General features: G+C 38.2%; 1 protein-coding gene and 1 non-coding gene across 2 annotated transcripts in view; one reads left to right on the top strand and one right to left on the bottom strand.

Moving 5' to 3' along the window:
* TMEM108 (transmembrane protein 108) overlaps positions 1-15,425 on the bottom strand; it is a 386,310-nt gene that overhangs the window by 275,940 nt on the left and 94,945 nt on the right. The gene's annotated exons all lie outside the window — the stretch shown is intronic.
* Positions 3,708-3,814, top strand: LOC116753737. The gene has a single exon (XR_004349836.1). It is a non-coding gene; the product is annotated as a U6 spliceosomal RNA (small nuclear RNA).

The following is a 15,425-nucleotide window of genomic DNA, read 5'->3' as shown; positions in this document are numbered from 1 at the left end:
TCACTTTTATGAATTCTTTGGTATCACAAAAATAGCAATAGCAACCAATAACTTATCTTAAAGGCACAGAATGTGCCAAGCAGCTCTAAGTGGCTTTTATGGATCATTTAAAAGTTATGACTTTCTCCATTTTATAGGTGAGAAAAGGGAGGCCCTGACTTGTCTGAGGGCACAGAGTATGAGGCAGGGCCAAGATCTGAACCCAGGCACTCTGACTCCAGTCTTTGTGTTCTCACCCACGGGCTGCACAGCATCCCCACCTTGAGCCACCCTTAGAACTTAGACATCAAAAAGAAATGCTGCATTGGCCCAGAACAGAGATTCTGACAGCAGCATGGAGGGGTGGTTATGGAAGAATATTGTTGTCCCTGAAGTGATCTCGCTTTTTTAACCCAGTTTCATTGCTTTGATGTTTAAGATACACCATCAATTCAATAACAGCTACTGAGGTTATAAACAAACACATTTATTATAAGTCCTATTCAAATTTCAGAAACATTAAACATATCTTAATAATGAGGATATGTATTTATATTTTTCAACTTGCCCTACCTTCCTGGAAAAGCAAAATCAAATTCACTTATCCAATACTTTCTAAAAGTCAAGACCATGGAATCAGAGATAAATGACATGGCCCTGGTCTCACTGGGCTCACAGTTGAATATAGGGATACTTTAACCTATAGCATGGGGCACTAAGTGAGAAAATAGGGGGAACAACTATCTGGAAGGGGAGGGTCTATGAAGAAAAGGTTTCTGGAAGAAGCCATGATACCAAAATTCAATTTGTAAGGATCTGAGAGCAAATAACAGGCCAAAAATAAAGAAGGGAGAGGCTATGACTAACTTAAGGAGCTGTAAACACAGTGAAAAACTGTCAGTGAAAAACTTCTTTCACTGACTTCTACTGAACTCATTCCTGAATTAACACTCTCCATCCTCTCTGAAAGGCATACTGACACTCAAGCCCGATACTGATGGTTTCTCTCCAGTAGACCAGGGCACTTGATGCCTCCCCCCAGTTGAGGGATATGCTCACTAAGGGTCATTTATATTGGTTCCCAACATGTATATGTCAGTTATGCTTGGCCTTAGAATCTAATTAATTTAATTAAACATTGTGTAATTTAATTAAATATTATATAAGCCAATGAAATATGAGTGTGAACCAAAAGAGTTATTGTTTCTAAGAAAACTAGGTTGAATCCTTTGGAAAGACTCAAAAAAACTAGCTGCCAAAAAATTACTGTCAAATTACAAGTGAGTGAGATAGCCATAAAAGACTGGAAGATACACCATAACAACCTACCAGATTCTGCTCTTTTATTCATTCTACTTGAAAGAAACTCAAACTGGAACTCATAAGTGACATATTATGGGTGTGGTTACACAAGAAAACTGATGAGGTACTTTGATGAGTGGAGCCACATTCAAGGGAAAGGCTTTGGCCCTACATCAAAAGACTGATGAACAAATGTGAACATATGTTTTAAGTTATAATAAACATTTTTACTATATCACTTTTATGTCTCCCTATTTTAACCAATATTTTTTATTAAAAAATCATGTCTCAGATCAGAATGCTTCCACCATAATTTAAGAGGACTGAAGGCAAGACTGTAAGTGGGCAAGTATCTACAGATGAGGCTAGAGAGGTTGTGGCAATGCAACCACAAGCTCTGCACACATACTGGAATATGTAGGTTCACATACAGACTATAGAGAAGACATTGATGTGATAGGATTCCTGGTTGAGAAAGATCACGTAAACATGGAGAATGCTTTGGAGTCAAGACTAGAGGCTGTTGAAGTGAACCTGTGAAGAAATGATGAGGCTTTAACTAAGGCTGGGATAGTGAGAGGAACATAATTTGCAGTCAGTGCATAAAGTAAACAGTACCTGGTGAGCTGGTAAGACAATGGTGAAGTGGTATGGCAATCGGAGCTCTCATTGGACTCTTATGGACAACAGCTGGCATATGTTTCAAAAATCCTTAAAACTATAGGTAACTTTGACCCAGACATTCCATTTTTAGGTCCTATCCACATAAAATAATTAGCAAATTTCACACCAATTTTTACATATAAGACTGTTTTCATTCCCCCATTACATATAAGAGCAAAAACTGGGGGCCAACATAGAATGTCCAAAAATAGGGCACAGATAAATTATGGTTCATCTAAATAGTGAATATTTCTCATACATGCATGTGACAATGAGGAAATATTTTTAATTAAGGTAATAAAAACACTATGATTTCAATTTTGCAAATCAAAAGTTATATACACAACTACATATGAAATCTAGATATAGGTATAAACATACACAAAACAGAGCTTTTAAGGCTATTCACAGTGGTTATGGTTATAAATAATAACAGTGATCTCTATGAAGTGGTGTCATAGGGTTTTTGTTTTCTTTACTGAGCTCAAGTGTACTTTCTAGATTTCTTCCACCTCACATATTACTGCTATAATCAGAAAAGTATTAGAAAAAAATTACTTCCTGGTTTCATATTTGGTGGACTAGATAGGGGAATCTAAGTCTAATGCATATTTATAGTTTTAAAGAGGACATCTTTGGGGTACTGAACAAATCCGAACCCTTCACCATTTTATTGATTACATCACATATCCCCACTGGTAAGTGTCTAGGCTGAATTTCTCATTTTTTCAATCCAAACTCACAAAGCAGGCCTGCTCTGTCCTTGATTTACTTTGCCTTTCTAAGACTGAATCAAATTAAAACTAGAAGGTTGAGGTAAGAAACCTAAAGCAAATATTCCTTACACTGGGAATCCATGGCTAGCTCTTTATAAAGTCATGGATGAGTTAATCATAGCATCCGCACAGAGTAATGGATATGGTGAGGCTTACTCCCTTTACTAATAGATCTAGTCATAAAAAAGTAACAGTAAACCATGTCTGTGTCTCTGGATAATTACTAAATGATGTCAAACTATAAATAAATTCTACAAAGAAGTCAAACATTCATATAGTAGTAAAACAATAAAATAGGTAATAATAAATATAATACATATTAATAAAATAAATAATTTTAAAGCAATCTTCTCCGTGTCATCTATACGCATACGTGATTACTAGATAAACAGAAAGGCAAAGTGACAAAAACTGGACATGAAAGGATATTTCCATTTTACAATAAACTTATAAAGTAGCTGATAATTTACAAAGCAGCCTCACATACATTTCATACATAAATTTAGCTCCTATGATGAAGACATCATCATACTATTTTATAGGTGAAAAAACAGACTCAAAAGGGAGTTAATAAGTAACAAGATCACATATGAAAGAATAAATCTCACTGGGAAAGTAAATATATAGTAAAGGTAATAATTACTTATAAAGCTAGTGTAAAGGTTAAAAGACAAAAGTAGTAAATGTAACTATGTTTACAATAATTAGTTACGGGATACACAAAATAAACAGATGTAAAAATATGACATCAAAAACATAAAACATAGGGGGACAGTAAGTAAAAATGTTGATTTTAAAGTGGGAACACACTTAAGTTGTTATCAACTTAAAACAGAGTGTAAGTTATTATATGTAAGCCTCACAGTAACCACAAAGCAAAAACCTACAGTAAATACAAAAAAGACAAAGAGAAATAAATATAAATGTAATCACTAAACAAAGTCAAACAACAAATGAACAGAGCAAGAAAAGACAAAAGGAACAGATGTGGTCACTTCAGCAGCACATATACTAAAATTGGAACAATACAGAGAAGATTAGCATGGTCCCTGCACAAGGATGACATGCAAATTCGTGAAGTGTTCAATATTTTTAACAAAGAGAAGGTTTAAAGAACAGAGATGAACAATACAATAACTGGAATGAAAAATACACTAGAAGGAATCAATAGCAAAATAACTAAGGCGGAAGAATGAATAAGTGAGCTGGAAGACAGAATGGTGAAAATCACTGCCACAGAACAGAAGAAAAGAATGAAAAGAAATGAAGACAGTCTCAGAGACCTCTGGGACAAAATTAAACACACGAACATTCGCATTATAGGGGTCCCAGAAGGAGAAGAGAGCAAAAGGGACTGAGAAAATATTTGAAGAGATTATAGCTAAAAACTTCCCTAACATGAGAAAGGAAACATTCAATCAAGTCCAGGAAGCACAGAGAGTCCCATAAAAGAAAAACCCAAGGAGGAACATGCTGAGACACATATTAATAAAACTGATAAAAATTAAAGGCCAGGGGGGACCTTGAAGATGGCGGAAGAGTAAGACGCGGAGATTACCTTCCTCCCCACAGATACACCAGAAATACATCTACACGTGGAACAACTCCTACAGAACACCTACTGAAGGCTGGCAGAAGACCTCAGACCTCCCAAAAGGCAAGAAACTCCCCACGTACCTGGGTAGGGCAAAAGAAAAAAAGAAAAAAAAAAGACAAAAGAATAGGGACAGCACCTGCACCAGTGGGAGGGAGCTGTGAAGGAGGAAAAGTTTCCACACACTAGGAAGCCCCTTCGCGGGCGGAGACTGCGGGAGGCGGAGGGGGGAGCTTTGGGGCCGCGGAGGAGTGCACAGCAACGGGTGCGGAGGGCAAAGCGGGGAGATTCCCGCACATAGGATCGGTGCCGACCGGCACTCACCAGCCCGAGAGGCTTATCTGCTCACCCGCTGGGGCGGGCGGGGCTGCGAGCTGAGGCTCGGGTTTCGGTTTCAGACGGAGCGCAGGGAGAGGACTGGGGTTGGCGGCTTGAACATAGCCTGAAGGGGTTAGTGTACCACAGCTACCCGAGAGGGAGTCCAGGGAAAAGTCTGCACCTACTGAAGAGGCAAGAGACTTTTTCTTCCCTCTTTGCTTCCTGGTGCACGAGGAGAGGGGTTTAAGAGCGCTGCTTAAAGGAACTCCAGAGACGGGCGTGAGCCGCGGCTAAAAGCGCGAACCCCAAAGACGGGCGCGAGCCGCGGCTAAAAGCACAGACCCCAGAGACGGGCACGAGATGCTAAGGCTGCTGCTGCCACCACCAAGGGGCCTGTGTGCGAGCAGAGGTCACTCTCCACACCCCTCTTCCGCGGAGCCTGTGCAGCCCGCCACTGCCAGGTTCCCGGGATTCAGGGACAACTTTCCCGGGAAAACGCACGGCGGGCCTCAGGCTGGTGCAACGTCACGCCTGCCACCACAGGCCCGCCCCGCATGCAGTGCCCCTCCCTCCCCCCCGGACGAGTGCGCCAGAGCCCCCGAATCAGCGGCTCCTTTAACCCCATCCTGTCTGAGCAAAAAAAAAAAAAAAACGCCCTCCAGCGACCTACACACAGAGGCAGGGCCAAATCCAAAGCTGAGCCCCTGTGAGCTGTTAGAACAAAGAAGAGAAAGGGAAATCTCTCCCAGCAGCCGCAGAAGCAGCGGATTAAAGCTCCACAATCAACTTGATATACCGTGCATCTGTGGAATACCTGAATAGACAAGGAATGATCCCAAATTGAGGAAGTGGACTTTAGGAGCAAGATCTATGATTTTTTCCCCTTTTCCTCTTTTTGTGAATGTGTATGTGTATGCTTCTGTGTGAGATCTTGTCTGTATAGTCTTGCTTCCACCATTTGTCCTAGGGTTCTATCGGTCTGTGGTTTTTTAAAAAAATTTTCTTAATAATTAATTTTAATAACTTTATTATACTTTAACTTCGTTCTTTCCTTCCTTCTTTCCTTCCTTCCTTCCCTCCTTTAGACAACGAATCACCCAAAATTGAGTAGGTGGTCGCTGAGAGCAAGATTTATGATTTTTCCCCCTTTACCTCTTTTTGTGAGGGTGTATGTGTATGCTTCTGTGAAAGATTTTGTCTGCATAGCTTTGCTTCCAACATTTGTCCTAAGGTTCTACCTGTCCCTTTTTTTTTTCTAAATAAGTATTTTTTAATTCAATAACTTTATTATACTTTATTTTTATTGTATCTTCTTTCTTTCTGTCTTTTTTCCTTCTTTCCCTCCTTCCTTCCTCCCTCCCTCCTTTCTTTCCTTCTTGCATTCTTTCTTTCTTTCTTTCTTTCTTCCTTCCTTCCTTCTTTCCCTCCTTTCCTTTTTTCTTTCTTTCTTCCTTCCTTCCTTCCTTTCCTCCTTTCCTTCTTTCTTTCCTCATACTTCTACTAATTCTCTCTACATTTTCTCCCTTATATTCTGAGCCGTGTGGATGAAAGGCTCTTGGTGCTCCAGCCAGGAGTCAGGGCTCTGCCTCTGAGGTAGGAGAGCCAACTTCAGGACACTGGTCAACAAGAGACCTCCCAGCTCCACATAATACCAAATGGCGAAAATCTCCCAGAGACCTCCATCTTAACATGAGCACCCAGGTTCACTCAATGACCAGCAAGCCACAATGCTGGACACCCAAGGCCAAACAACTAGCAAAACAGGAACACAACCCCACCCATTAGCAGAGAGGCTGCCTAAAATCATAATAAGGCCACAGACACCCCAGAACACAACACCAGACGTGAACCTGCCCACTAGAGAGACAAGATCCAGCCTCATCCACCACAACACAGGCACTAGTCCCCTCCACCAGGAAGCCTACACAACCCACTGAACCAACCTTAGCCACTGGAGACAGACATCAAAAACAGCAGGAACTACGAACCCGCAGACTGCAAAAAGAAGACCCCAAACACAGTGAGATAAGCAAAATGAGAAGACAGAAAAACACACAGCAGATGAAGGAGCAAGATAAAAATTCACCAGGCCTAACAAATGAAGAGGAAATAGGCAGTCTACCTGAAAAAGAATTCAGAATAATGATAGTAAGGATGATCCGAAATCTTGGAAATAGAATGGACAAAATGCAATAAACAGTTAACAAGGACCTAGAAGAAATAAAGATGAAACAAGCAACGATGAACAACGCAATAAATGAAATTAAAAGTACTCTAGATGGGATCAATAGCAGAATAACTGAGGCAGAAGAACGGATAAGTGACCTGGAAGATAAAATAGTGGAAATAACTACTGCAGAGAAGAATAAAGAAAAAAGAATGAAAAGAACTGAGGACAGTCTCAGAGACCTCTGGGACAACATTAAACGCACCAACATTCAAATTATAGGGGTTCCATAAGAAGAAGACAAAAAGAAAGGGACTGAGAAAATATTTGAAGAGATTATAGTTGAAAACTTCCCTAATATGGGAAAGGAAATAGTTAATCAAGTCCAGGAAGCACAGAGAGTCCCATACAGGATAAATCCAAGGAGAAATACGCCAAGACACATATTAATCAAACTGTCGAAAATTAAATACAAAGAAAGCATATTAAAAGCAGCAAGGGAAAAACAACAAATAACACACAAGAGAATCCCCATAAGGCTAACAGCTGATCTCTCAGCAGAAACCCTAAAGCCAGAAGGGAGTGGCAGGACATACTTAAAGTGATGAAGGAGAAAAACCTGCAACCAAGACTACTCTACCCAGCAAGGATCTCATTCAGATTTGATGGAGAAATTAAAAACTTTACAGAAAAGCAAAAGCTGAGAGAGTTCAGCACCACCAAACCAGCTTTACAACAAATGCTAAAGGAACTTCTCTAGACAAGAAACACAAGAGAAGGAAAAGACCTATAATAACGAACCCAAAACAATTTAGAAAATGGGAATAGGAACATACATATCGATAATTACCTTAAATGTAAATGCACTAAATGCTCCCACCAAAAGACACAGATTGGCTGAATGGATACAAAAACAAGACCCTTATATATGCTGTCTAAAAGAGACCCACTTCAGACCTAGAGACACATACAAACTGAAAGTACAGGGATGGAAAAAGATATTCCATGCAAATGGAAACCAAAAGAAAGCTGGAGTAGCAATTCTCATATCAGACAAAATAGACTTAAAATAAGGACTATTAGAAGAGACAAAGAAGGACACTACATAATGATCAAGGGATCGATCCAAGAAGAAGATATAACAATTGTAAATATTTATGCACCCAACATAGGAGCACCTCAATACATAAGGCAAATACTAAAAGCCATAAAAGGGGAAATCGACAGTAACACATTCATAGTAGGAGACTTTAACACCCCACTTTAACCCATGGACAGATCATCCAAAATGAAAATAAATAAGGAAACACAAGCTATAAATGATACATTAAACAAGATGGACTTAACTGATATTTATAGGACACTCCATCCAAAAACAACAGAATACACATTTTTCTCAAGTGCTCATGGAACATTCTCCAGGATAGATCATATCTTGGGTCACAAATCAAGCCTTGGTAAATTTAAGAAAATTGAAATTGTATCAAGTATCTTTTCTGACCACAACGCCATGAGACTAGATATCAATTACAGGAAAAGATCTGTAAGAAATACAAACACATGGAGGCTAAACAATACACTACTTAATAATGAAGTGATCACTGAAGAAATCAAAGAGGAAATAAAAAAATACCTAGAAACAAATGACAATGGAGACACGACGACCCAAAACCTATGGGATGCAGCAAAAGCAGTTCTAAGGGGGAAGTTTATAGCAATATAAGCCCACCTTAAGAAGCAGGAAACATCTCGAATAAACAACCTAACCTTGCACCTCAAGCAATTTGAGAAAGAACAAAAAAAACCCCAAAGCTAGCAGAAGGAAAGGAATCATAAAAATCAGATCAGAAATAAATGAAAAAGAAATGAAGGAAACAATAGCAAAGATCAATAAAACTAAAAGCTGGTTTTTTGAGAAGATGAACAAAATAGATAAACCACTAGCCAGACTCATCAAGAAAAAAAGGGAGGAGACTCAAATCAATAGAATTAGAAATGAAAAAGGAGAAGTAACAAAAGACACTGCAGAAATAAAAAAGATCATGAGAGATTACTACAAGCAACTCTAGGCCAATAAAATGGACAATCTGGAAGAAATGGACAAATTCTTAGAAATGCACAACCTGCGAAGACTGAATCAGGAAGAAATAGAAAATATGAACAGACCAATCACAAGCACTGAAATTGAAACTGATTAAAAATCTTCCAACAAACAAAAGCCCAGGACCAGATGGCTTCACAGGCGAATTCTATCTAACATTTAGAGAAGAGCTAACACCTGTCCTTCTCAAACTCTTCCAAAATATAGCAGAGGGAGGAACACTCCCAAATTCCTTCTACGAGGCCACCATCACCTTGATACCAAAACCAGACAAGGATGTCACAAAGAAAGAAAACTACAGGCCAATATCACTGATGAACATAGATGCAAAAATCCTCAACAAAATACTAACAAACAGAATCCAACAGCACATTAAAAGGATCATACACCATGATCAAGTGGGGTTTATTCCAGGAATGCAAGGATTCTTCAATATACGCAAATCTTTCAATATGATAAACCATATTAACAAATTGAAGGAGAAAAACCATATGATCATCTCAATAGATTCAGAGAAAGCTTTTGACAAAATTCAACACCCATTTATGATAAAAACCCGGCAGATAGTGGGCATAGAGGGAACCTTCCTCAACATAATAAGGGCCATATATGACAAGCCCACAGCCAACATCATCCTCAATGGTGAAAAACTGAAAGCATTTCCACTAAGATCAGGAACAAGACAAGGTTGCCCACTCTCACCACTCTTATTCAACATAGTTTTGGAAGTTTTAGCCACAGCAATCAGAGAAGAAAAGGAAATAAAAGGAATCCAAATCAGAAAAGAAGAAGTAAAGCTGTCACTGTTTGCAGATGACATGATACTATACATAGAGAATCCTAAAGATGCTACCAGAAAACTACTAGAGCTAATCAATGAATTTGCTAAAGTAGCAGGATACAAATTAATGCACAGAAATCTCTGGCATTCCTCTATACTAATGATGAAAAATCTGAAATTGAAATCAAGAAAACACTCCCATTTATCATTGCAACAAAAAGAATAAAATATCTAGGAATAAACCTACCTAAGGATACGAAAGACCTGTATGCAGAAAATTATAAGACACTGATGAAAGAAATTAAAAATGATACAAATAGATGGAGAGATATACCATGTTCTTGGATTGGAAGAATCAACATTGTGAAAATGACTCTACTACCCAAAGCAATCTATAGATTCAATGCAATCCCTATCAAACTACCACTGGCATTTTTCACAGAACTAGAACAAAAAATTTCACAATTTGTATGGAAACACAAAAGACCCCGAATAGCCAAAGCAATCTTGAGAACGAAACAAGGAGCTGGAGGAATCAGGCTCCCTGACTTCAGACTACACTACAAAGCAACAGTAATCAAGACAGTATGGTACTGGCACAAAAACAGAAAGATAGATCAATGGAACAGGATAGAAAGCCCCGAGATAAACCCACGCACATATGGACACCTTATCTTTGATAAACGTGGGAGGAATGTACAGTAGAGAAAGGACAGCCTCTTCAATAAGTGGTGCTGGCAAAACTGGACAGGTACATGTAAAAGTATGAGATTAGATCACTCCCTAACACCATACACAAAAATAAGCTCAAAATGGATTAAAGACCGAAATGTAAGGCCAAAAACTATCAAACTCTTAGAGGAAAACATAGGCAGAACACTCTATGACATAAATCACAGCAAGATCCTTTCTGACCCACCTCCTAGAGTAATGGAAATAAAAACAAAACTAAACAAATGGGACCTAATGAAACTTCAAAGCTTTTGCACAGCAAAGGAATCCATAAACAAGACCAAAAGACAACCCTGAGAATGGGAGAAAATATTTTCAAATGAAGCAACCGACAAAGGATTAATCTCCAAAAGTTACAAGCAGCTCATGAAGCTCAATAACAAAAAAACAAACAAAGCAATCCAAAAATGGGCAGCAGACCTAAACAGACATTTCTCCAAAGAAGATTTACAGACTGCCAACAAACACATGAAAGAATGCTCAACATCATTAATCATTAGAGAAATGCAAATCAAAACTACAATGAGATATCATCTCACGCCAGTCAGAATGGCCATCATCAAAAAATCTAGAAACAATAAATGCTGGAGAGGGTGTGGAGAAAAGGGAACACTCTTGCACTGCTGGTGAGGATGTGAATTGTTTCAGCCACTACGGAGAACAGTATGGAGGTTCCTTAAAAAACTACAAATAGAACTACCATATAACCCAGCAATCCCACTACTGGGCATATACCCTGAGAAAACCAAAATTCAAAAGAGTCATGTACCAAAATGTTCATTGCAGCTCTATTTACAATAGCCCGGAGATGGAAACAACCTTAGTGCCCATCATCGGATGAATGGATAAAGAAGATGTGGCACATATATACAATGGAATATTACTCAGCCTTAAAAAGAAACGAAATTGAGCTCTTTGTAATGAGGTGGATAGACCTAGAGTCTGTCATACAGAGTGAAGTAAGTCAGAAAGAAAAAGACAAATACCGTATGCTAACACATGTATATGGAATTTAAGAAAAAACATTTCATGAAAAACCTAGGGGTAATACAGGAATAAAGATGCAGACCTATTGGAGAACGGACTTGAGGATATGGGGAGGGGGAAGGGTGAGCTGTGACAGGGCGAGAGAGAGTCATGGACATATACACACTAACAAACGTAGTAAGGTAGATAGCTAGTGGGAAGCAGTCGCATGGCACAGGGATATTGGCTCGGTGCTTTGTGACAGCCTGGAGGGGTGGGATAGGGAGGATGGGAGGGAGGGAGACGCAAGAGGGAAGACATATGGGAACATATGTATGTGTATAACTGATTCACTTTGTTATAAAGCAGAAACTAACACAACATTGTAAAGCAATTATACCCCAATAAATATGTTAAAAAAAAATTAAAGGCCAAAAAAAAAAATAACAGCAACAAGGGAAAAGCAACAAATAACATACAAGAGAACCCACATAATGTTATCAGCTGATTTTTCAGCAAAAACTCTGCCGGCCAAAAGGGAGTGGCATGACATATTTAAAGTGATGAAAGGGAAAAAGCTACAACCAAGAATACTCTACCCAGCAAGACTCTCGGTCAAATTCAAAGGAGAAATCAGAAGTTTTACAGACAAGCAAAAGCTAAGAGAATTCAGCAACACCAAACCAGCATTACAACAAATCCTGAAGGAACTCCTCTAGGTAGAAAAGAAAAGGCCACAAATAGAATCAAGAAAATTACAAATGGGGAAGCTCACCAGTAAAGGAAAAGATAAAGGTAGGAAATCATACACAAAGAAAGTTGATATCAAACCCAGCAATCATGAGGAGAGTACAAATACAGGATATTGGAAAGGCATTTGAAATTAAAAGACCAGCAACTTAAAACAATCTTGTTTATATATAGACTGGTATATCAAAGCCTCATGGGAACCACAAACCAAAAACCTACAATAGATACACACATAAAAAAGAAAAAGCAATCCAAACGCTTCACTAAAGATAGACATCAAATCACAGAAGAAGAGAATAAAAGAGGAAGAAAAAAGACCTTCAAAAACAAATCCAAAGCAAGAAAATGGCAGTAGGAACATACATATCAATAATGACCTTAGGGGCGTCCCTGGTGGTGCAGTGGTTGAGAGTCCGCCTGCCGATGCAGGGGACATGGGTTCGTGCCCCGGTCTCGGAAGATCCCATATACCACGGATCAGCTAGGCCCGTGAGCCATGGCCACTGAGCCTACGTGTCCGGAGCCTGAGCTCCGCAATGGGAGAGGCTACAACAGTGAGGGGCCCGCGTACTGAAAAAAATTTTTTAAATAAAAAATAAAAAAATAAAAATAATGACCTTAAATGTAAACAGATTAAATGCTCCAAGCAAAACAGACATGGACTGGCTGAATGGATACAAAAACACAAGCTGTATATATGCTCTCTATGAGAGACCCAGTTCAGATCTAGGGACACATATAGACTGAAAGTGAAGGAATGGAAAAAGCTATTCCATGCAAACTGAAATCAAAAGATAGCCAGAGTAGCAATAATCACATCAGACAAAATAGACTTTGTTACAAGAGACAAAGAAGGACACTACATAATGATCAAGGGATCAATCCAAGAAGAAGATATAACGATTATAAATATATATGCACACAACATATGAGCACCTCAATATATAAGGCAAATGCTAACAGCCATAAAAGGAGAAACTGACAGTAACACAATAATAGTGGGGGACTTTAATACCCCACTCTCATCAATGGACAGATCATCCAGACAGAAAATCAATAAGGAAACACAGGCCTTAAATGATACATTAGACCAGATGGACTTAATTGATATTTACAGAACATTCCATCGGAAAGCAGCCGAATACACTTCCTTCACAAGTGCACGTGGAACATTCTCCAGGAAAGATCACATCTTGGGCCACAAATCAAGCCTTGGTAAATTTAAGAAAATTGAAATCATACCAAGCATCTTTTCTTACCACAACACTATGGGATTAGAAATCAATTACAGGGGGAAAAACCCAGAAACACATGGAGGCTAAACAATATGTTACTAAACAACCAACAGATTACTGAAGAAATTAAAGAGGAAATTTAAAAAATACCTAGAGACAAATGACAATGAAAATACGATGGTCCAAAACGTTCAGGACTCAGTAAAAGCAGGTCTAAAAGAGAAGTTTATAGCAATAAATCTTACCTCAGGAAACAAGAAAAATCTCAAATAAACAACCTAACCTTATACCTAAACCAACTAGAGAAAGAGAAAAAAACAAAACCCAAAGTTAGTAGAAGGAAAAAATCATAAAGATCAGAGCAGAAATAAATGAAACAGAGACAAAGAAAACAATAGCAAAGATCAATGAAACTAAAAGCTGGTTCTTTGAGAAGATGAACAAAACTGATAAACCTTTAGCCAGACTCATCAAGCAAAAGAGAGGACTCAAATCAATTAAAGAAGAAATGAAAAAGGAGAAGTTACAATTGACACTGCAGAAATACAAAGGATCATAAGAGACTACCACAAGCAACTCTATGCCAATAAAATGGACAACCTAGAAGAAATGGACAAATTCTTAGAAAGATACAACCTTCTAAGACTGAATCAGGAATAAACAGAGAATATGAACAGACCAAACACAAGTATTAAAATTGAAACAGTGATTAAAAAACTTCCAACAAACAAAAGTACAGGACCAGATGGCTTCACAGGTGAATTATATTGAACATTTGAAAAAGAGTTAACACCTACCCTTTTTTAACTTTTCCATAGAATTGCAGAGCAAGGAACACTCCCAAACTCATTCTATGATGCCACCACCACCCTGATACCAAAACCAGACAAAGATACCACAAAAAAAGAAAATTACAGGCCAATATCACTATGAACATAGATACAAAGATACTCAACAAAATACCAGCAAATCGAATCCAACAATACATTAAAAGGATCATACACCATGATCAAGTAGGATTTATCTCAGGGATGCAAGGAATCTTCAATATCCGTCAATCAATCAGTGTGATACACCACATTAACTACTAACTGAAAAATAAAAATCATATTATCATCTCAATAGATGCAGAAAAAGCTGTTGACAAAATTCAGCACCCATTTATGATAAAAACTCTCCAAAAAGTGGGCATAGAGGGAACCTACCTCAATATAATAAAGGCCATATATGACAAACTCACAGCAAACATTATCCTTAATGGTGAAAAACTGAAAGCATTTCCTCTAAGATCAGGGGTTGCCCACTCTCATCACTATTATTCAACATAGTTTTGGAAGTTTTAGCTACAGCAATCAGAGAAGAAAAAGAAATAAAAGGAATCCAAATCAGAAAAGAAGAATTAAAACTGTCACTGTTTGCAGATGACATGATACAGTACATAGAGAATCCTAAAGATGCTACCAGAAAACTACTAGAGCTCATCAATGAATTCAGTAAAGTTTCAGAATACAAAATTAATATACAGAAATCTCTTGCATTTCCATACACTAACAACAAAAGATCAGAAAGAGAAATTAAGGAAACAATCCCATTTACCATTGCATCCAAAAGAATAAAGTACCTAGGTATAAACCTACATAAGAAGACAAAAGGTCTCTATTCTGAAAACTATCAGATGCTGATGAAAGAAATTGGAGATGACACAAACAGATGAAAGGATATACCATATTTTTGGATGGGAAGAAACCATATTGTCTAAATGCCTATACTACCCAAAGCAATCTACATATCCAATACAATCCCCATCAAATTACCAATGGCATTTTTCACAGAACTAGAACAAAAAATTTTTATATTTATATGGAAACACAAAAGACCCCAAATAGCCAAAGCAATCTTGAGAAAGAAAAATTGAGCTGGAGGAATCAGACTCCCTGACTTTAGACTATACTACAAAGCTAGTCATTAAAATAGTATCGTACTGGAACAAAAACAGAAATATAGATCAATGGAATAAGACAGAAAGTTCAGAAATAAACTCACGCACCTATGATCAATTAA

Source organism: Phocoena sinus, chromosome 4, assembly GCF_008692025.1.
Source record: "Phocoena sinus isolate mPhoSin1 chromosome 4, mPhoSin1.pri, whole genome shotgun sequence".
Lineage (NCBI taxonomy): Eukaryota > Metazoa > Chordata > Mammalia > Artiodactyla > Phocoenidae > Phocoena > Phocoena sinus.
The sequence above is the reverse complement of the archived record's forward strand: the minus strand, read 5'-3'. Positions and strand labels throughout refer to the sequence as shown.